A 22,218-nucleotide genomic window follows, 5' to 3' on the forward strand; every position below is an offset into this window, starting at 1 on the left:
CCACTCACGGGCCAGGCCCATAGAGCCAAGCGCTCTGGGTGTGGGTGAAAGATCGCCCCCCCCCGCTTGGGACAGTATGTCCCTGCGTAGTGGGAGCTGCCATGGCTGCCCGCACAGCAGCTGATATATCTCCGCTAGCCAGTACATGGCCAGTGCGGAGCTATCAGGATAAGTGTGTGGCGTTGCTCTCTCACTCTGGCCAGAGTTGGGGGTATCAGAGCCAGGAGTGGGAACGCGTACAGAAGGCCCGGGGGCCAATCGTGTGCGAGTGCATCCACGCCTAACGGTGCATTTAGATCGCGCATCGAAAAGAAAAGCTGACACTGAGCATTGTCTTTCGATGCGAACAGATCCACCGCGGCTCTGCCGTAACACACCCACAGCTGGCTCACAATCCTTGGATGTAGAGTCCAGTCTGCATAAAGTGGTATACCTCTGGACAGTAGATCTGCCCCGAGGTTCATCACTCCCGGTACGTGCGTCGCTCTCAGAGAGAGGAGACGTCTACCGCTCCATAGGATCAGTTTGCGCGCCAGTGTGTGTAACTGGAGAGAACGCAAACCCCCTTGGCGGTTAATATACGATATTGTGGTCGTATTGTCTGTCCTCACAAGGACGTGATGTCCCCTGAGGAAAGGCAGAAAGCGTTTTAGGGTGAGAAACACCGCTAAAAGCTCCAGGTAATTTATGTGCGCCCGCTGGAGGTCTCTGCTCCAGAGACCCCTCACCGGGCGACCTTCATAAATACCTCCCCAACCTGTCAGACATGCGTCCGTGGTGACCACTTTCCGTGAAAGGACAGCACCCATAGGCACACCTTGTACTAGAAAAGTCGGGTGCAGCCAGTGGCGCAGTGCCATTACGCATTTCACAGTAACCATCACTCTCATCACCGAGTTCAGGTGTAAACCCAGGAAGAGTATAGTCTGCGCGGGGCACAACATGCTCTTCTCTGTGTTTATTATGAAACCCAGGTTGAGCAGGTGCTTTACGAGGACATTTGTCTGCGTAATAGCCTCCTGCTCCGACTGTGCGAGAAGCAGCCAGTCGTCCAGGTAGGTCGCCAGGCGAATACCCTGTTGTCTTAACGGGGCTATCGCGGCTTCCGTACATCGTACAAACACCCTTGGACTGAGAGACAGACCGAAGGGGAGTACTCTGTATTCATAACAGATCCCCTGAAATGCGAATCTCAGATATTTCCTGTGTGGGTAATATACTGGGATGTGAAAATACGCATCTTTCAGGTCGACTGATGTAAATCAGTCGTCTTGTCGCACGAGCCGCAGCAGAGATGTGTGAGTGAGCATTCTGAACTTATATCTTTTTAGATATTTGTTCAGAGCCCTCAAATCAAGTATTGGCCGAATTCCGTTCCCTCCCCGTTTGGGAATGTGGGGTAATATTTGTATGTATTCATATTAGCAAACTATGGATGAGCTTAAAATGGGAATAAGTTGTGTAAAACTGTGAGCTGGAGTTGGGGCTGTTTGGAGTAAACAGGGTTTTATTGCTCTGTGGGGGAGGTGTAGGTATGCAGGTCCTTGAGACCTTTTGGTTGTGAAGTGAGCCTGTTTGGTTTCCTGCTGGCCAGCGTTGCGTCGCCCAATGAGATGACCGGAAAAGATGACCAGCTGACCTAACCCTTAACCCCTCCTTCTTACTCCGCCATATCTCCGGTTGATCCCTGGCTTTCTGCCTCTTCTTCACATGCTGCCCCGGGTGAAAGTATCTCTGCAGTATGCGAACCAGTGCAGGAGTAAGCCGGCATTACTCTTTAAGCATTACAATATAACTGTAATATATCATGTTGTATTGTAATGATTGTATTGCATTGTCATATTGCCATTAAAGTAGATTATTGTTAACGGTTACTTTGTAGATATGGATTCCTTCCTGTATTATAACCAGCTGGATAGGGACGCGCGGAGATTTGAAAAGCGGCCCAGTTTTCCCTCCAAATCTCTAACAGGAACGAGGAAGTACTTGGAATAGAAGCTGCCCCGACTCTGCTCGGCGGGTACAATAGATATAGCCCTCTTTTCTAGGAGAGAGATAATCTCTTTCTCCAGAATATGGGCTGACTCTCCTCGGGCCTGCGAATGCTGTGATGATGTGAGCATCTTCCACTGCATGCTCCTTAGAGCCAGTGGAGATGTCACGTCTCTTCCCCTCTGAGTCTCTATTTGTTGTGTTATGGGGCCCTCTAGTGTCTGAACACAGTGGTGCCCCTTTTCGATAACCCCGCCGACACTGCGCATGCCGGTGGTGCCTTCACAACCCCAGCCGGCACTGCGCGGACTTGAGGATGGTGTTGAGGCATCTCTCGAGGCGGCGGGAACACATTTAGAGCTGGGGAACCGTGGACTTCCAGCTCTGTCACAGAGGGGAGAAGGAGGGGCTGTCACGCCGCTCGCTTCTTCTTCCTCGACTGCTGGCCGAAATTCTGGGTTGGCTGCGCCTGAGCTGCAGCCGGAACCGGAGATTTTCTAGGCCTCGCCTTGGCTGGGGACTCGGGGCGGGCTGCGACCTCTGCGTTTTCGGTGTTTTAAACCGAGCAGGGTTCGAGGCCGCTTGGGCGAAGGACTGCTGCTGCGAAGGCAGCGGCTGGACCCTTCGAGGGAGGCAGAGGTGGAGTGCCTCGTCCTCCTTCTTTTTCGACTCACACCTCCTTTGCATGGAAGCAAGAGCGGAGCCGAAAATTCCCTCGGGAACGATGGGCATATCCAGCACATCCTCCTTTTCCCGGTCTGGGAGGTTGGTGAGGTTGAGCCATCTCGCTATTTCCTGCACCACCATGATCCCCATTGCCTTGCCCGTGGCCTGGACGGCGCAGCGTTGGACACGAAGACAAATGTCTGTGACCGCTGCCATCTCGTCCAGAGTGGCTGCCGCCGGGTTACCCGACAGGTCCTCGCAGAGCTCCGCTTGGTAAGCGGTTAGCAGCGAGGACACATTCAGGGCCCTGGCGGACAACGCTGCGGCTTTGTAGGACCGTTCAGTCATTGTCGACTGAAATCGGTCCGACTTTGCCGGCAGCGTGGGGTTCCTGCTTGGTGACGGGCCCATCCTCGGTAGGAGGTGGGCTGCTACCAGCGGTTCCATGGGCGGTATGCGGAGCAGGCCGAGCTTCTCCAGGGAGGAGGCACCCTGGATTGGGACCTTGTTGCTGAAGGGCCGGTCTCTCCACGAGACCGACACCTCATCCAACATCTCCGGGAAGACCGGAAGGAGTTGCCTCTTTGTCCGCGCTGCTTGGGGAAAATGTTTCCCTTCGTAGCGGGACCTGGAGGTCTCCTTGGCCATTCCAGGCCACGGGATGTCGAGTCTGGCCGCGGCGCGTTTACACACGGCCTGCAGGTCCATGCTCAGACAGGGCGAAGCTGGTGTGCTATCGCCCGGGAGAGCAGCCCTCGCTCCAGGCTTTGCAGCCTGAGCCGATGACATGAAGATGTCCTCTTTATGTTCATCCGACTCGGACAGGAGGAACACCGAGGCGTCCTCTTCGTCCTCATCGTAGTCCAGCTCAAGGACATCCTCCGCAGGTGAGACCATGGTGAGGTCTAACCGGGAGCCCCAGCTCGGTAAAGCGTGGGGTCCCGTTCCCGCGTGTCTTGCCGTCACCGGGTCCCGGCCTGCCAGGGCGCGGGATTCCGGTTCTGCAGCCATTGCAGATAATGAGCCCCAGACCGACACGGAGAGGGGTTCACTCTCTGTGGCGGATGCCCCCGCGTCTTGACTGCTGGCCGGCAGGTCAGTGGACATGGGGGGGTCCTGCTCCGACAGGCTAGCTTGGCGTGCTAGCCGTCGGCGGAGGCTCTTCACGGTGAAGCGGACACAATGTCCGCACGAGCCGGGGTTGTCGATAGCGCCTCGGGCGTGTTCCAGCCCGAGGCAGGACGAGCAGACCTGGTGTGTGTCTGTGCCCGAGATCTTCAACCCGCAGCCACAGAGTCGAGCCACCGAGTCCCTGACTCCTCTGGTGTGAGGGAGAGAGGCGTCCATCTTGTTCGCCTCGTGGCGTGGAGAGGACCCGCTCTCAACAGGTAGGTTGGGAGAAAAAAAGGTGTTACCACCCTGTCCTTAATCCGGAGAAAAGGACGGTGTGGGTCTTTTATTCCCGGAGAATACTGACTGGTGTGACAGTATGCTCCTTTATTCCTTTCCTCCTCCGTGGGGAGGAGAAAAGAAAAGAGCTTCCTCGCTACCGTGGTGTCGATAGTGAGGGAGCGAGCTAACGCTAGCTTGAAAAAATCAGACCTACCTTACTTTCTGGGGAAAGAGAACGGCGAGGTCGATTTCAATACTAACTGGCGTTAGTATTACCGTCTTCCTGCGAAGCAGAAGGAGTAGCCGGCGAGCGCCCGTCGACCGAAATGGTTATTTGGGTTCAGTCTGTGGACCGTTAAGCTTGTCCGGCTACCATAGAGATGTGCTCTGAAGCGAGAAGAGGTGTTTGAATGGCGCATGCGTCGTGGCGCAAGCTACTTATAGGGGGTGAATTCCCTGACGCTGACGTCAAGATCACCAGCCAATCAGGATTGGCGTAATGAGATTGATGCTTCTGTTTGCTCCGCGATGAGGCGCATCCCATAGTGAGACATCGAACGGAGTGTTATGAATGAGAACGCTAATTTATTTTGCAAAAGGTGCAGCGGGCTTCAAACACGTTCCCCTCCACTGGTTTCAACTAAGCACTAAATTAGATGTTTTCCAACCAAATACGGTTGAACTTACACTTCCCCATATTCATTTGTAAGTAGATTCGAAGATACTGTAGGCTACATGAGCTGAAGCTTGGTTGCTAGGTTACTAGCTGGGTGTTCTCCAATAAGGGGCCGGGGGAAACAAAGTTAGTGATTACTGGTTCCATGTTGATTTAATTCAATACAAATTGTTGGGGGGAACTGAAAGGCTATTACCGTACTGGTTACTTTGCAGCCCGGACATTTCCCCCAAAACACAATTAGACGCTATCGCAACACAGAAGTACCTTTCAAATCCGATAATTTTTAAGACCTTCTAAATCATATTTAAGACCTTTTTAAGGCCATAAATTCAGATTATCAAATGTAAGACTTTTTAAGACTTGTTAAGACCCCGATGGAATTGTAACTTTTTTAATTGTCTGAACTTCTCCCACCTCTGACAATAAATCCTGAGTGGTTACCAAAAAAAAACCCTGCTCTGAAGGTTATTTTCATTTTACAAATCCTGCACTCAGCTTTGCTTTTTCCAATATCATTGAAAAGCAGCCAGATGCTGCTTCTTTTTTCGGTTTTCGCTCATTTCTTGACTTTTTCCGACGCGCTTGCATTTAAATCCGGCTCCCCGTCTCCCCGTTGCTCTGTGCAGCTGGCCTGTATCACTACACATGCTGTGCCCCCCACCCTTCTTTCACATAATGGTATGATCCTAGTGTGTCCTCGCATATGATTGGCCGCATGGTGGCCCAGCTAAATAAAGACCCGCCCCTGCCTGCAAGGATTCTCAGCAAGAGTAGGAGCGGCTGAAGATTCTGCTCTCCCCGACGGGAGTCTTCTCTTCTAGCAGCAGCTCGCGATCGGCGTGTTGGAGACCTCTGAATTAAATGATCAAGTCACCTCAAGTCAGAAGGCTCAAGTCCAAGTCAAGTCCCGAGTCATTGGTGTTCAAGTCCAAGTCGAGTCGCAAGTGTTTTGTGATTTTGTCAAGTCGAGTCTCAAGTCATCAAATTTGTGACTCGAGTCTGACTCGAGTCCAAGTCATGTGACTCAAGTCCACACCTCTGGTAAGCTGTGTGCGTATGGGGAACTTTTCCTCGACTCCATTGGCTCTGACGGTTAGAGAGAGATGTCAAGGGGGACCAGAGATATGGAAAATCCACCCAAATGACAGAAGTGTTTTTTTTTGCTAAACCTCTCTAAAAAGGTCAAATGCCACTTGTTTTGCATCAATCTTGATACAGGGTACTTATTATATGTTGTACTTTGGATTCCTAAAGCTTTTAGTCTACCTTACCTTTATCCAAGGGTAGTTTTTACTATTAGTAAAAAATAATCTTTGGACGAACACTATCATTTACAGTTTTTTTACTATGTTCAATTTGAATTTTTTTTTAAATAAAAAACATCTATATTGATTCTGACTTTTCTACATCCAACTCACAGGTTTATCATTACTTTGAGAAAAAAGATTATTAATTTAACCCTTTTAGAAGGGAAGATATGGTCATTTGTTCTGGGAATGTCATTTTTGAGCCTGAGACCTGAAAAACAGGCTCAGTGATTAACAGGTTAAACGATTTATTGGCTGATGGAATAGGCAGAACTAACGTTATTTGTCATTCTAGTCGGACCCATTAGAGCGTAAAAACTATAACTATAAGTATCTGAAATAAATATGTGTACTGAAACAAATACCAATAACTGTATTGAATTGTTTTCTTATGCGCACTTCATATTGTCTTTTTCGTCCTGCATGTCCTGCATGTCCTCTCAGAAAATAACTGGCCCCAGCCTGGCCCCCCTCAGTCAAATTGCTCTAGAACCGCCACTGAGTATAGTCCAACAAGAACTTTCAGAATCGCTTCCGCTGCCAGGGCTTACAACCTTTGTGTTTTTGAACTGTGTGAGGAAACCCACACTGACACAGGGAGAAAGTGCCACTCACACACAAAAATGCCCAGCTAACTAGCTGTGAGCTGCTGACCACGGACATCCTGTGCCACTCTTAAGCACACCAGCCACACATCAACATTGAACACGTTTTTCAGCTTTTGAGTCTGTTTGCTTGTTATCATGGTGGCAAAAAAGACGGTTTTATAAACTACCACAGAGTCCATTTTTAAACACCTTGCAAACTGTGAGGTATGTTACTGTGATTGGATCACAACCATGCAAGATATATAAAAACCAGGTGTGTAGCACTAAAGCACATGACGATTAATTAGCAACTCTCTTATTAATGCAAGCACATGTGATTTTCTACTCAAACAGTGAAGCCTGGGCAGACCATTGCTCTTTTAAGTCCATCTTTGAAGTAGCCTCTTCAGAGTCTGGAGCCCTTTTACTGAGATGACCTTATAACATGTTATGCTCATGAATAGCAATGAATCGTAAAAGCATTAATGACATTTCTATTAATAAAGTCGCAGCACATTTAGACAACACGTTGTTCATTCATCCGAGATACAAAAGTGTTAGTTAGTTTGTATTATTTGTTGGCCAAAGTGTGAAAACAAAGTGCTTCTGAGCATATCAATCTGGCAGAACAAGCCCTTATAATTATTTTCACCATTTACTGGAGTTTATGTATTGTTATTCGATATTGAATGCCAGTTCAAGTGATTAGTCATTGTTGTTCGTACAGTATGCTCCTGACTTTATGGCCACCATAACTGTATGAATAGTCAATCAAGAGAGAAGGAGCATAGAAACCCATTTTAATATTCACAAATACAAATATTTATCACATCCCAGAAAAGAGTCCAAAACAATCAAAATAAGAACTGTGAAAAGACTAAAATAACAGATATTGAGGATTTTTTTCCCGAACACATTAAGACAGTTAACCCAGTTCAACCATTCACAAGTTTAGTACTTTCTCAAACCTCTGCTGAGTTATTATTTCCATTTAGAGGCAAATTGATCGAACCGGGGCAGAAATTGTTGAGGATAGGAAGAAGACCTCTGCATGGATTGAAAGCTCTCACTGTGTCTTCCTCCAGTAGAGCTTGAGACACAAGAGACTCAGTCTACCTCCCTGTGGGAAAAGAGACTTTGACTTGAAACACCTCCCAGGGATCAACTACCTCAACGCCATAAATTCATCCATAAATCTTAAAGTGAACATCACTGATGAAGTGCTGAATGTTCAATAAAACAACTTTTGACGTGTAAGTAGGAGCCTATATCCTTGGATAAGTCTTTGCAAGGTGCCGGTTAAATGGCTGGATCACATAGTATTAATATGCACTCCGTGTCCCATAAGAAATGTTTACCATAGTACTTGTACCATAGTACCATGGTATATTTACCATGGTACATGTACCATGGTATTTTTGACAGATTGTACAATGGTACAAACCATGGTATGTACCATGGTATGTATATGGTACATTACTATATGTGCTATGGAACAAATACCATGGTACTATAAAATATACCATGGTACTACAGTATCTGTCAAAAAATACTGTGGTACATGTACCGTGGTAAATATACCATGGTACTATGGTACGAGTACTATGGTAACATTTCATATAGCTGTTGGAGGGCTTGATATCCCACTACCCCTGACACCATAACAATTACCATGGTAAATACATATGTTCTTGTATTTGTGTCACACCTGTACCAAACTGTAGATACTGTAGAATGTACAATGGTAGGCTATATCAAATACAAATAATGGACTGAGGCAAATACAAATAATACATGGACTCAACATGTATTAACATTTATTAACATTTTTTATTTAAACTACAGAACATACAATATTGAATGCAAACAAACATAATGGCCTAACGTGGCCGAACAAATTGATTTTTTCAAATGTTTTCCTTTTGAGGATCTTCGCCGAATTGGAGAGTTTCTGGCGTATGTAGCCCTTGATCTCCGCCTCTGTCTTCTCTTTGAAGAAAGATTTAACTTCACCTAAAGAGAGAAAGAAATAAAGAAAAGGGGAATTAACAGATGAAGAGACAAATTACAAAAACAGACAGACAGTCAGGTAGACAGCAGGGATGCAAACTCATGTATGAAAAAGGTGACAAGGATCCGAGCCCCCCGACCACCCCACCCCACGGAAAATCGGCTTTAAATTTAGGAATAACAGATGATTTTAGCAGTCAGAACAACTAAAGCAGCAGGTAATAATAACAGAAACGCCAAAGAGTCACATCTAATAGAAATATATAAAAGCATTTCTTTTAATTGCAGCAGTCAGTTTATAATTTTGGCAACACTGTTGAGCATTTTCAAAATATATTGTCATGCCTCTGTGCAAGGCTTAGTCTTTCTATCTTTTATAGCCACTGGTGTAAAGTAACTAAGTTCATAAACTCAAGTACTATACTTGGGTACAATTTTGAGATACTTGTACTTTACTTAAGTATTTCAATGTTTTGCTACTTTGTACTTCTACTCCACTACAGTTCAGAGGTAAATGGTGTACTTTTACTCCATGTATTTAATACCTTTAGTTACTTTACAGATGTGGATGAATGATGTGAAATATAACCAAGTGTTGAATCAGACTTTAGTTCCACCTGGAGTAAATCCACAAGCTACCCTGCAGTATACAAAGTCATTCAAACTAGCTGCACCTTTACCAGCTTTGAGAACACTTTAATGATCAATCATTATAAAACATATCATATATATTATTCTGAAATTGACCAATCTGCACAATGACTACTTTTACTGTCGCTACTTTCACTATATTTTGATGAGAATACTTTTCTACTTTTACTTGAGGAACATTTTGAATGCAGGACTTTGACTGTAACAGAGTATTCTGACACTCTGGTACTTCTACTTACTCAAGTACAATATCTGAGTACTTCTACTTTTACTCAAGCACAAGATCTGAGTACTAACGTTAGCAGATAGTGACAATGTTAGTTAGCTAGCTCAACAATTATTTAAATAATATTGCGACAGAAACATTTTTCAGTTCACATCACGCTCTGCCGCTCCGACAGGGAGCTCTGCTCTGAACACCTGAACTGTTCTAACAGCTGTTCACCAGCCGTCCAGTCTGTGCTCCCTCCCCACCCCCAACACTCTTAACAACGTTAACAGACAGCAGAGCAGTGGGAGCCGGTAGGTCAATCCCAGACCCGTATTGCGCATGCGCAGATCTAAGATCCAGTAGAAATGATAAAAAGTAAAAGTCTGGTGCTTATTGTTCTACTAGGCCAAAATAGAGTCAAAGAGTATATGAGAGTGAGAGTGTGTTAATATATTTGGCAGTTTAGAGTAAGTCTGTAGCTTTGTTTGTGTGTGTGTGTTTCATGTATAGGCCTCTCACGATAATTAATTTTGTTGGATACATTTTCCCGGAAATTATTGCGATAAACGATAATATTGTCGGCACCGTTGTATGACCATTTTAGACCACTGACATAATAATAATATATAATAATAATTCAAGTACATCCTTTCAAACTGCTAGTCACATCCTCATGTAAATGGAAATGTATCGAGTTCATTTTATTTATCGTACGATAAGTCAATTAATTGCTTATCGCGACAGGCACACAATAAAACAGTGGAAACAAACATGTGTTTGACTTTCATTAGTAAATGAAAAGTTGTGCCCTTTATAGTTTGTGTCCAATATTGTGTATTTGTATATATTGTATATATATCCTATATATATATATATGCTAAGGTCCCGCTGCTGACACGATAGCAGTCATTTAGTGCGCAGTGTGTAATTAAACCCATGATATCAAAATCTCACTCCAGCCAGGTACCCAAAGTTGGCAACCCTGTAATATATAAAAAAATAACACCATGTGCGTCATGATGGCACAAAACAGCTCGCGGCCACACTAATTACTTACAAACAATCTTCGTGAGTTCAGCAGAAGGAAGGGATGGTCGTGTCTCCCCCCTGCTTGATGCCCCAAGCCCAGTCACGCTGTGAGCAGCCATAAACGCTGTTGTGTACAGACCATGCATTAGGTCGTTGGTGTACTTAGCTGCTGTGGCCTTGTTGCACCGATCTTTTATGGCTTGTTTAATATCCTAAGAACATAAAATAAGTAACACACTGTGTCATATTATCAGGACATGATTTGAAATAGCACTATTGTGTTTCTAAGACAACAATTAAAATCATCCAAATCAACATACTTGATGGTATACCTATTAGACAATATGAAACTTACCAGACAGACAGCATCGGTGGAAATCACACCATCCTCCAAAGGCAGATGTGTTGTGGAAGACTGCTTATTTAAAAAAAAAAAAACACACAATAATCTTTGTTACTAATAAGAAACTACAGAGATGATACATAGACATACAGATAGACAGGTACACACACAGACAGAAAATCAGGCAAAGAATGAGAAGCCGGAGCAACATGGCCTTAACGCCTTAACGTGGACTAAAATGGTTAACAAGAAACAATGCCATGGCAAAAATAAATATAAATATAGGGAAATATAATTAAATGTTATGAGTTCTAATTTGGATGTTTAAACAATTATGTTTAGGCAATGATTGCACTTCCATCAATTAGTGAACAGTTAAATCAATAATCATCTACTTGATTTATAACCAAGAACAATACTAATAACAATATATAATAGCTGTAATTCATGTGATCACACAACAACCTATCATGTACCTGCAAACTTGGTCCAGCAGTTGAAGTGTGAGCCGTAGATCTTCCTTCCTCTTCTGGTTTTCTCTCTTTAATTGAGTGTGTTCATGAAATAAACAGTTTAAAAAATGACAACACAAAGCTGATTTAAAGACATAGCAGATGTAAACAAGTAACAAAACATACAACGGTCTGAGTGTTGCTCAGTGAGCTGCTGCATTGAGGAAATCATCCTAGGAAGACCTACAAATACAGTGATTATTAGCAATATCTCATTGAATAAAGATAAGAAGTCTACAGCCAAATTACAGGGGGTAGAATTTATCATCTCAGTTTGGTGTATTGGCATGCTAACATGAGCTAACTAGCCCTAAACAAAGTATATGTATGTAGGGCTGATGGGAATGTCACAAGTTTTTAGGTTATTTTTACATAAGGTGCCAGATGGTGCGTAAGGAAAACTACAAACATTTTCAGGTTTTGATTTACTTTGAGGGATATATGGATATCTGTAAAAAAAATGCATTACAACCAGCAATTGTAGAGACATTTAACTTAAAACAGAAAAAAAAGCTGGGATTCAACAATTGGAAATTGGATTCGTCCGGGGACCTAAAGGTTCATGGCAATCAATCCAATAGTTGTTAATATGTTGGAATAGCCTCCCAAGTGAGATACGGGATTGTCCCACTCTCAATAGTTTTAAAGGTTAACTCAAAGAATGGTTGAGAAACAAACAGACGTGCGATCACCGCTAACTGCACTTTAACACAGGGGTATCTCCTCTTGCACTTTGTGCATCTCTTGTATCATCTCTTGCACTTAATATGTTGTTGCTGCTATAGTGTACTGCCATGTGGTAAATGCTTGTGTGTGCTGCTCTTGCTCTTTCTCATATCATGTATTTATTTGTTGCTATGTTTACAAATGTCATGTTCTTATATGTTGTATGCAGGGTTGGGTTGTAACGGAATACATGTAACGGCGTTACGTAATCAGAATACAAAAATCAAGTAACTGTATTCAGCTCGCGTTACATTTGAAAAACGAGTAATCTGATTACAGTTACTTTCATAAACCTGAAGTGAATACATTTTGGATTACTTATTGGAATTATTGGTGGAAAGATTTCCTCACAACATTTAATATTCATTACTAAAGGTATACAGCCGAATCATCACAGCCCACAAAACCTATTACCGCCGCAGATGGACCAAAAAAGCGTTTGAAAAAAAATCGCGGGTCCGCTCAGTAAAACAATAACAACGAAACATTGAGGAACACAAGTCTGCGTTTAAATCGCGTGTGTGTGGTTAAAACACATCAGCCTGCGGTCGCTCTTTCTTTAGCCTTACTAATGATTATTTCTGAAGGTAAACACGGTGAAGGCGGTGCGTGAAAGGCACTGCGTGCTCGTCTTCTCAGAGGCTGAGTTAACCCTCCCGCTGCCTCCTGGTGCTGCAGAGATTTCATGAAGTGAAGGAGGTGTTCCTTCTATAAAACAGCTGTGGGCAGCAGATACTGTGAGAGTCACGGACATGAATTCATAGATCAAGGCAGACTGGTGCACACACTCTCCTGTTTTGCCAATCCGGTGCTTAAACAAATATAGCTCTACACCCCTGGCTGTAATGTCCTTAAAATGAAGTCCGAGTTTGACATTTTAATTCATGTCCTGCCAACACTGGCAGGACAGGAGGCGACACGCTCGTTCTAAGCCGTGTCCCTCACTCCTCACATCCCAAACTGCATCCCCAAAAAGTTAATTATGTTGTTACATCGTTTCAGATGTTGTGTTTCAGTTGTGCTCTTGATAAGCCATTAAAACAGTAAAAACACATTCCTTTTGCTTTTTGTGTCTCCTGTACACCAAAACATACCCATCTGTGATGGAAAAATAAAGTAATCCAAAAGTAATCTAAAAGTAATCTGATTACGTTACTTTTTTAAGACACGTAACTGTAACTGTTTTCGGATTACTTTCAGAGCCATGTAATCAGTAATCAGTAACTGATTACATTTACAAAGTAACCCTCCCAACCCTGGTTGTATGTCAGGGAAACACATCCTCACTCCCAGGTCGGCCTATGTTGACGTTATGTCAAGTCCCCTGTCGGCTTTTTCCAACGCAAGGGGGGGGGCCTTAGCGTCCATTTTCAACGCAAGGGGGGGGCCCTTAGCGTCCATGTTCAGCTTTCCGGGATGTCCATATGCTTCTATGGACGCTCATGGAAGCACGGCATTCGTTTGTGTCGGCTGCCCTTAAAGGCAATGTGAGCGTCCATTCTCATTGGATAACGGAGAATTGTACACCCGGAAGTAAGTATTCCCCTTACTGTCGATTGATTTTACAGTGTTATCTGCACTACTCATCGACTAAAAAACACCAGATTATCCTTATTAATGACACAACATTGATTGGTTTAAATTGTGTGCAATGCTTTTGTATTTTTCCCCTTCGATTCGGAGAAACAAATATGTTTTCGGAGTAAAGGATGGCAGAAGACACTACACTACCCAGAATCCCCAGCTATCGTTTGGACTACACCATGTGCTCTGTTTGACAAACCCCGTGATAGTCCTCAAGCTCTGTGATTGGAGAGTGTGCTCCGAGGGTTACGCCGAGCCTCGAACAGCACTTGAAATGGGATGGAACCACGTCAGACTGTCCAAAACTGGATTTGAACGGGTCCACCGCGTCCCCCCCTCCCCCACCCTGTCCCCAGAACTACAAATGCTGGCTATTCTGTTTCGCAACATGTTCTGTATCTATGGCACGTCTCTACTGGGAGTTGTAGTTTTAAAAGACGTTTTTACGCAACTAACCGCAATTTCACCGCATAAAATCACATAAAACGCTGCATGTTTAATCGCATAATCAAGGATTTTTGCCCGCGTTTTTCTGGAGGGTCTAAACCAGGGGTGCCCAACCAGTCGATCGCGATCGACCGGTCGATCGCGGGGAGATTCCCAGTCGATCGCGAGATGTGTCTAAAAATAGAACAACAATATTCGGTTTTATCGTTAATGTCCTATAACATAATCTTCCTGTGCCAGAAAAATGCACCTGAACGCATCAAAGCTTTGTGATTGGCCGGCGTGACCCCATGTCGGGGCGTGGCTGGTGGGCAGTGCACTAGTTCGCTGATGTTGTCCGTGTCAACAGGAGTGACAGTCCGCACACACACAAGACCGCAATTATGGCAGAAGCAAAAAAGCCAAAAATATATCATTTTCACTCCGAGTGGGAGGATGATTTGTGTATCTATTCCAATTCAAAGTCCATCTGTCTCTCATCTGCAATGCGAGCATGGCTTTAGCGAAGAAGGGTAATTTAGGAGCGGCATTTCAAAACAGTGCACAAACGCTGGGAGACGGAATTCTCTCCTAAATCTGCCCTACGCTCCCAAAAGGGGAGGGGCCTGAAAGGACAGCTAAATGCACAGCAGTCCATTTTCACCAGCCCAACAACAAGAGCAAGGCCGCTACCAGAGCATCTTATCGTGTCAGTCACGTTCTTGCGAAACACATGAAGTCTTTCAAAGACGGCGAAGTTGTGAAAGAAGCTTTCCTGGAGGCTGCAGACGCGCTTTTGGGGGACAGTAAAAATAACTAGCATTTCAACAGGTTTTTGACATAATAAAAACTCAAGTTAGATACCGTTATTAATCAGCTGTAAGTTTTAGTTTGTTTGAACTTATTCATTATAATTATTGTACAAAATGGTATAAGATTGCAAACATTAAGATCTGTTCTGTTTAAATTGATTATAGTCTATTATCAATTCATGTTAAGAAACTAGTGTTGCTAGCATCCTATTTTTAAAGGCATTTATTTTTATACTCTACTAAAATGCAACAAAAAAAGGGTTTGATTCTATACATTTTGTCTTTTTTATTGCACTTTGGCAGCAGATTCCTGTGTAGCTTCAGATCTGAGTTGTCTTATTAGTAAGCGTAATTTATACTTTTGTAGCAACACTATTTTTTATATAATGGCAAAGAAAGGGTTCAGAGTATTTTCTTTTCTTCCTGTGTCATATGTGGCAGCACTGTTCAATGTTTCTTGAAAACATTACCCACTGTAGTGTGACGTGTGGATAAACTCCAACTCTGTATCAACAACACTGTTGTGTAACTTCAGTTAAATACTTGTATGTGTGTAGATTAGAAATAGGTAAGATAAAGGATCTGCAGTATTTGATGAAGTATTAATTGTACAAAGGTCAGTTTTATACAAGTAGAAGTGTGTATGTACCTGGTAGTAGGCTGTCAGTAATGGCTACGCCTCTCTATTTGGACTGGTAGATCTCGGCAGACTGGCAACTTTAGAAGTAGCTCTCGGTTCAATAAAGGTTGGGCACCCCTGGTCTAAACAATGCACGTAAGGTCTCTCTCTCTCTCGCTCGGGCCACACATACACACACCCTCCCGGTCCTCCCAATAGCCAGTCGGTGCCTGCCGGTGAGCGTGGAAGTGTGGTCTGCCACAAGCGGGCGGCAGGAGCGGGGCTGTCACAAGCCCCCAGGAAGTGCGCCGGAGTCTGATGAGAATATTCGTGCTGGTCAAACGGCGGTACTACACTTCCTTTAGGTTGCTGGGCCCGGAAACACTTTTTCCCATTGACTTACATTGGAAGGGTGGTCTGTAACTCGTTGGATAATTTTATTTAAACTAAATAAACTACCCAGTATGAACGTTTGTATAGCCCTTATTAAAAACATTCGGTCCTCAAGTTGTAAAAATTTGCTAATAACGTTATTCTGAGAGTTATTTCCCTCGGCATTATGAACGTGCATCTAACCCACGGGACCGCGCCGCCCGGCACGTTCATGTTCATGTTTCTCTTTACCTATGGATGCGCAATAACAACGGACCATATCGCCTTACTGCCAGCCCACGGAGCTGTAATAATGGATATATTGCACATGTTTGCTGTAATTCATCATTTGTAAAATATTATACTATATGGGCTGTATGATGTAAATCTTGTACCGTACATGTTGTATTAAATAAAGTTAATTTTATCGACGTAGATTAACGTTCCTGTAGCTTCTTATTGCACTTGCAATTGTTTTAGTTACTTGTGGGCTACTTAACATGAATAATCACAGTTACTATCCTTTTACTCCATCACATTTCAAAAAGAAATAGGCTATTGTTATTTTAACTCCACCACAGTAATCCATCATCAGCTTTACTTTTTAGATAACGTTTTAACTCACAATTGATCATAACAGGCTTCAACATATACATTTGTATATATTACCAAGTGGTTTCATGTACAACCCACACAAGTATCATGCTAAATTAAGCTCTGTTGCTTGGATATCACTAGATCCTGATGTCAGCGTAATATAAAAGTAGGCCTACATAACGATTGATGTGTAACTTAGCATAATTTACTAGCTAGCCGCTAGCTGCTAACTGCCGCCTCGTTAATATAAATCCAGTACCATGCTGTCATGAACGCGCGGTGCTGTTACGTGTACGCAAATTCACGTGCTTAATGTGAACGAGCCTTTTGGGCGGCGTGGTTAAAGTTGCGCATGCTCTATGAGTGCACTTACGGGTACTTCTCAGGCATGCCGGGTAATCTGTGACGTTTCGCTCTCTCAAAAGTTGGGCCATTTTGTTATCATGCGCTAATGAGCAACTCTCATAGGAATGAATGAGGCCCCGCCTCCCACGCTGTATCCAGTTCTTATTATACATCCATGGGCTGTCAGCATCAGCTTATAGATGGTATTTTAAACTCGATGCGCTCTGAAACTACGGGGCGGCCGAGGAAAAAAAATACACATGAGTTAATCGCGTTAAAATAATTAGTGGCGTAATTTTTTTTGCGTTATTAACGCGTTAACTTGACAACCCTAATATATATATATATATATATATATGTATATATGTACATCAACACTTGTATGTGAGTCACATTGTCTGCTTACATGACAATATGTTGGTAATGATAGTCTGTATAGGAAAATATAACATATGGTCATGCTACACCCATTAGTATACTTATGATACTTAGCTGATAATACCTATGTAGCCAGGTGATTTAAACTATATATTAGTGGCAGCTGGTGAAAAATATTTTAGGTGGGGCTGTGGAAGATGGGGGGGATGGGGGCATATTTTATACCAGGGGTCTGCAAACCTTTTGAAACTGAGAGCTGTACCTGAAGGATAATGAACTATGGAGGCCTGCTTTTTTGATATCATCTTTCTGAAGAATATAAGTATATTTTTACTAATTACTGTTTCCAATGGACGACACTTTCTTGGATAAAAAACACTATTTTTTATTTTTAATAATAACTTTGGAACGGATTATAGAGCGCCTTTCATTTAACAGATCTGAGGACGCTGATTGGCTGAAATGTGCTGCCATATTTTTCGGGGTAGCAACGGTCAGCGGTTGGCTGCTGCTGCGCTGGGGTGCTTAATTCCCAGGAGAGAGAGGGTAATGATTCTAATGAAACATATAACGGCCCGTCTACACTACAGGCATCGAAAAATGCTTTCAACGCTTCGCCCATTCATTTGAATGGGGTGACGTAGAAGATTTTTAAACTTCGCCAAACTGCATTGTGGGGAGCATGGCATGGCTTTGCAAGCATCACGAGCATCTATCGGCATCAAAAGTTGAACAATGTTCAACTTTTGAGACTCGATGCTTGGCATCAGCCAATCAAATCCCGCGTATGCAAATCTGACAGTACAAGCGCTAGCCAATCAAACCGCGTGTATGCTGGGAGAGACTACGCAGGTCATTTCCTCATATTCAAAAAAATGGAGGGAAAATTCATTATAGCGGTAGTGAATCACCCGGTGCTGTATGATCAGTCTCTGTTCATCTACCGGGATACAAACCGGAGGAGCGAGGCATGGAGGGAGGTGGCAGAGACAGTGGGTGAAACTGGTAGGTTTTCGCCTGTTTGGGGATTTTATATCCAGTTTACTTCGTTTTAATATTGCTATTGCTTTGTATGCCGGGGGCGGACGGGAGATTCCTGATTGGTTGTTGGTCGCCTTGGGCGCGAGAAATCTATAGGTTACTTACGTAACCCCAGTTCTCAGAGTAACATGTAGTGAGATGTCTCACTATGGGATGTGCCTCATCGCGGAGCAAACAGAAGCATCAATCTCATTACGCCAATCCTGATTGGCTGGTGATCTTGACGTCAACGTCAGGGAATCCACCCCCTATAAGTAGCTTGCGCTACGTCGCATGCGTCATTCAAAATAAGCACCTCTTCTCGCTTCACCATAGCAAGGAGGGCCGTCTGGTGAGACATCTCACTACATGTTACTCTGAGAACTGGGGTTGCGTAAGTAACCTATAGTTCTCATTCATAACACTCCGTTCGATGACTCACTATGGATATTGTAGCTCCCGTATTGCCAGACGAGCTTATCTCGAAATTCACCAAACCAACCAGAACTTAACAGGTAGAGCTCTGACTCAACAAGGTGCCCAGCACTGCTCGGGCCACACTAGGAGCAGAGACGTCTAGCCTGTAAAAGCGGACAAAAGTGAGCGGCGAGGACCAGCTCGCTGCTGCACAAATGTCTTGGATGGAAACACCCTTGAACAAAGCCCAGGATGTAGCCAGACCACGAGTCGAATGAGCACGCAGACCCGAAGGTGCCTGCAAACCCTGACTCGTATAGGCCAAAGCAATTCCCTCCACAATCCAGTGGGAGAGCCGTTGCTTAGTAACGGGCTTGCCCTTCTGAGGGTTAGCCCAGGACACAAAGAGTTGGTCATTATGACGAAACTCTTTTGATCTGTCCATATAGGTGCGTAAAGCACGGACTGGACACAGCAAATCCGGCTGCTGTTCCCCGGAGGAACACAGCGGCGGAGGAAATGCCTCAATGTCAATTGGGGTACATTAACCAACCACCTTAGGTATAAAGGCAGGGTTGGGCTTCAACAACACTCTCGTTTGCCCTGGGGCGAACTGAGTGCATGAAGGATGTACAGATAGCGCATGAATGTCACTGACTCGCTTGGCGGATGCCAGGGCCAGTAACAGCACTGTCTTGAGTGACAAGTGCTTCATGTCAGCTTCTTCAAGGGGTTCAAATGGGGTTAGAGTGAGCCCATCTAAAACCACTGCCAAGTCCCATAAGGGCACCAGTGACCTGGAAATAGGGAGGAGCCTGTGAGCCCCTTTCATAAAACGGCAGACCAAAGGATGTTGGCTAGCCGTCTTTCCCTCAAAGCCCACATGGCATGCAGCAATAGCAGCCAGGTACACTTTGATCGTAGAGAAAGCTCTGTGTTTATCAATTAAGTCCTGTAGAAATGATGAAATCACCCCGACAGGACATTGAAAAGAGATGTGTCCTTTTTGAAGGCACCACTCCTCAAATACCCTCCACTTACAGTCATAGAGAGACCTGGTGGAGGAAGCTCTCGCACTCTGAATAGTGTTTATCACCTTCTGAGGGAGTCCCACTGTATTCAGATTGTACCACTCACGGACCAGGCCCATAGTGCCAAGCGCTCTGGGTGTGGGTGAAAGATCGCCCCCCCCGCGAAAGTATGTCCCTGCGTAGTGGGAGCTGCCATGGCTGCCCGCACAGCAGCTGATATATCTCCGCCAGCCAGTACATTGCGGGCCAGTGCGGAGCTATCAGGATAAGTGTGTGGCGTTGTTCACTCACTCTGGCCAGAGTTGGGGGTATCAGAGCCAGGGGTGGGAACGCGTACAGAAGGCTCGGAGGCCAAACGTGCGCGTCCACGCCTAACGGTGCGTTTAAATCGCGCATTGAAAATAATAGCTGACATTGAGCATTTTCTTTTGATGCGAACAGATCCACCGCGGGCGGCTCTGCCGTAACGCACCCACAGCTGGCTCACAATCCTTGGATGTAGAGTCCAGTCTGCATATAGTGGTGCACCTCTGGACAGTAGATCCGCCCCGAGGTTCATCACTCCTGGTACGTGCGTCGCTCTCAGAGAGAGGAGACGTCTGCCGCTCCATAAGATCAGTTTGCGTGCCAGCATGTGTAACTGGAGAGAACGCAAACCCCCTTGGCGGTTTATATACGATATTGTGGTCGTGTTGTCTGTACTCACGAGGACATGATGTCCTCTGAGAAAAGGCAGAAAGCGTTTTAGGGTGAGGAACACCGCTAAAAGCTCCAGGTAATTTATGTGCGCCCGCTGGAGGTCTCTGCTCCAGAGACCCCTCACCGGACGACCTTCGTAAACACCTCCCCAGCCTGTCAGACATGCGTCCGTGGTGACCACCTTCCGTGAAAGGACAGCACCCATAGGCACGCCCCGTACTAGAAAAGTCGGGTGCAGCCAGTGGCACAGTGCCCTTACGCATTTAACAGTAACCATTACTCTCCGCGCGCCATGACGCGCGGGGTTTAGTTTTAGAGTGGCTACCCAGCGCTGAAACTCCCTCATGTGTAAGCGTCCCAGTCGTACGACCAGGATGGCTGACGCCATGAGCCCCAGTAACCGCAGGCATGATCTGAAGAGAACATGTTTGCGCAGCTGGAAATGAGCGAGACAAGCTCTGAAAGCTTTCACTCTTTCCGCTGACAGGCGGGCTGTAAAGGGCACAGAGTTCAGTTGTAAACCCAGGAAGAGTACAGTCTGTGCTGGGCACAACATGCTCTTCTCTGTGTTTATTATGAAACCCAGGTTGAGCAGGTGCTTTACGAGGACATTTGTCTGCGTAATAGCCTCCTGCTCCGACTGTGCGAGAAGCAGCCAGTCGTCCAGGTAGGTCGCCAGGCGAATACCCTGTTGTCTTAACGGGGCTATCGCGGCTTCCGTACATCGTACAAACACTCTTGGACTGAGAGACAGACCGAAGGGAAGTACTCTGTATTCGTAACAGATCCCCTGAAATGCGAACCTCAGATATTTCCTGTGTGGGTAATATACTGGGATGTGGAAATACGCATCTTTCAGGTCGACTGATGTGAACCAGTCGTTTTGTCGCACGAGACGCAGCAGAGATGTGTGAGTGAGCATTCTGAATTTGTATCTTTTTAGATATTTGTTCAGAACCCTCAAATCTAGTATTGGCCGAATCCCGTTCCCTCCCCATTTGGGAACGAGGAAATACTTGGAATAAAAGCCGCTCTGACTCTGCTCGGCGGGTACTATAGATATAGCCCTCTTTTCTAGAAGTGAGAGGATCTCTCTCTCTAGAATATGGGCTGACTCTCCTCAGGCTTGTGATTACAGAATACCCGAGAAGCGAGGGGGGGTGACAGCGAATTGGAGTCTGTAGCCCCGTGTTACTGTCTTGAAAACCCAAGCAGATGTTGTGAGCATCTTCCACTGTATGCTCCTTAGAGCCAGCGGAGATGTCACGTCTCTTACCCTCTGAGTCTCTATTTGTTGTGTTATGGGGCCCTCTAGTGTCTGAACGCGGTGGTACCCCATTTCGACAATCCCCACCGACACTGCGCATGCGCGTGACGGTGGTGCCTTCACAACCCCAGCCGGCACTGCGCATGCGCGTGACGGTGGTGCCTTCACAGACCCGTCTATTATCCGCCTTTTGAGAGAGGCCGTAGCTGCTCTCAGAAGGGGAACAGTTGACGGACTGTTTATTGTTTTTATTGTTTTTATTGTTTTTATTTTCATTTTTTTGAGCTGCGCCCTTGGCCTGAAGCCTGGATGCGTCAGCGGAAAATGGTTTATGTGAGAAACAACAACAATATTGTGACATGTGTTTTTGCGGACTTGAGGATGGCGTTGAGGCATCTCTCGAGGCAGCGGGAACACATCTAGAGCTGGGGAACCGTGGACTTCCAGCTCTGTCACAGACGGGAGAAGGGGGGGCTGTCAGGCCGCCCGCTTCTTCTTCCTCGACTGCTGGCCGAAATTCTGGGTTGGCTGCGCCTGGGCTGCAGC

General features: G+C 45.2%; 1 long non-coding RNA gene across 1 annotated transcript; it reads right to left on the reverse strand.

Annotated features, from left to right (window-relative positions):
* Nucleotides 1–8,513: 8,513 nt before the first annotated feature.
* LOC117539497 lies at nt 8,514–15,623 on the reverse strand. The gene is made up of 5 exons (XR_004568011.1): nt 15,577–15,623; nt 11,344–11,408; nt 10,880–10,939; nt 10,553–10,736; nt 8,514–8,636 (listed from the first exon to the last, which is right to left on the reverse strand). It is a non-coding gene; the product is annotated as an uncharacterized LOC117539497 (long non-coding RNA).
* Nucleotides 15,624–22,218: the final 6,595 nt, after the last annotated feature.

This window comes from Gymnodraco acuticeps, unplaced genomic scaffold (assembly GCF_902827175.1).
Source record: "Gymnodraco acuticeps unplaced genomic scaffold, fGymAcu1.1, whole genome shotgun sequence".
Taxonomy (NCBI): Eukaryota; Metazoa; Chordata; class Actinopteri; order Perciformes; family Bathydraconidae; genus Gymnodraco; species Gymnodraco acuticeps.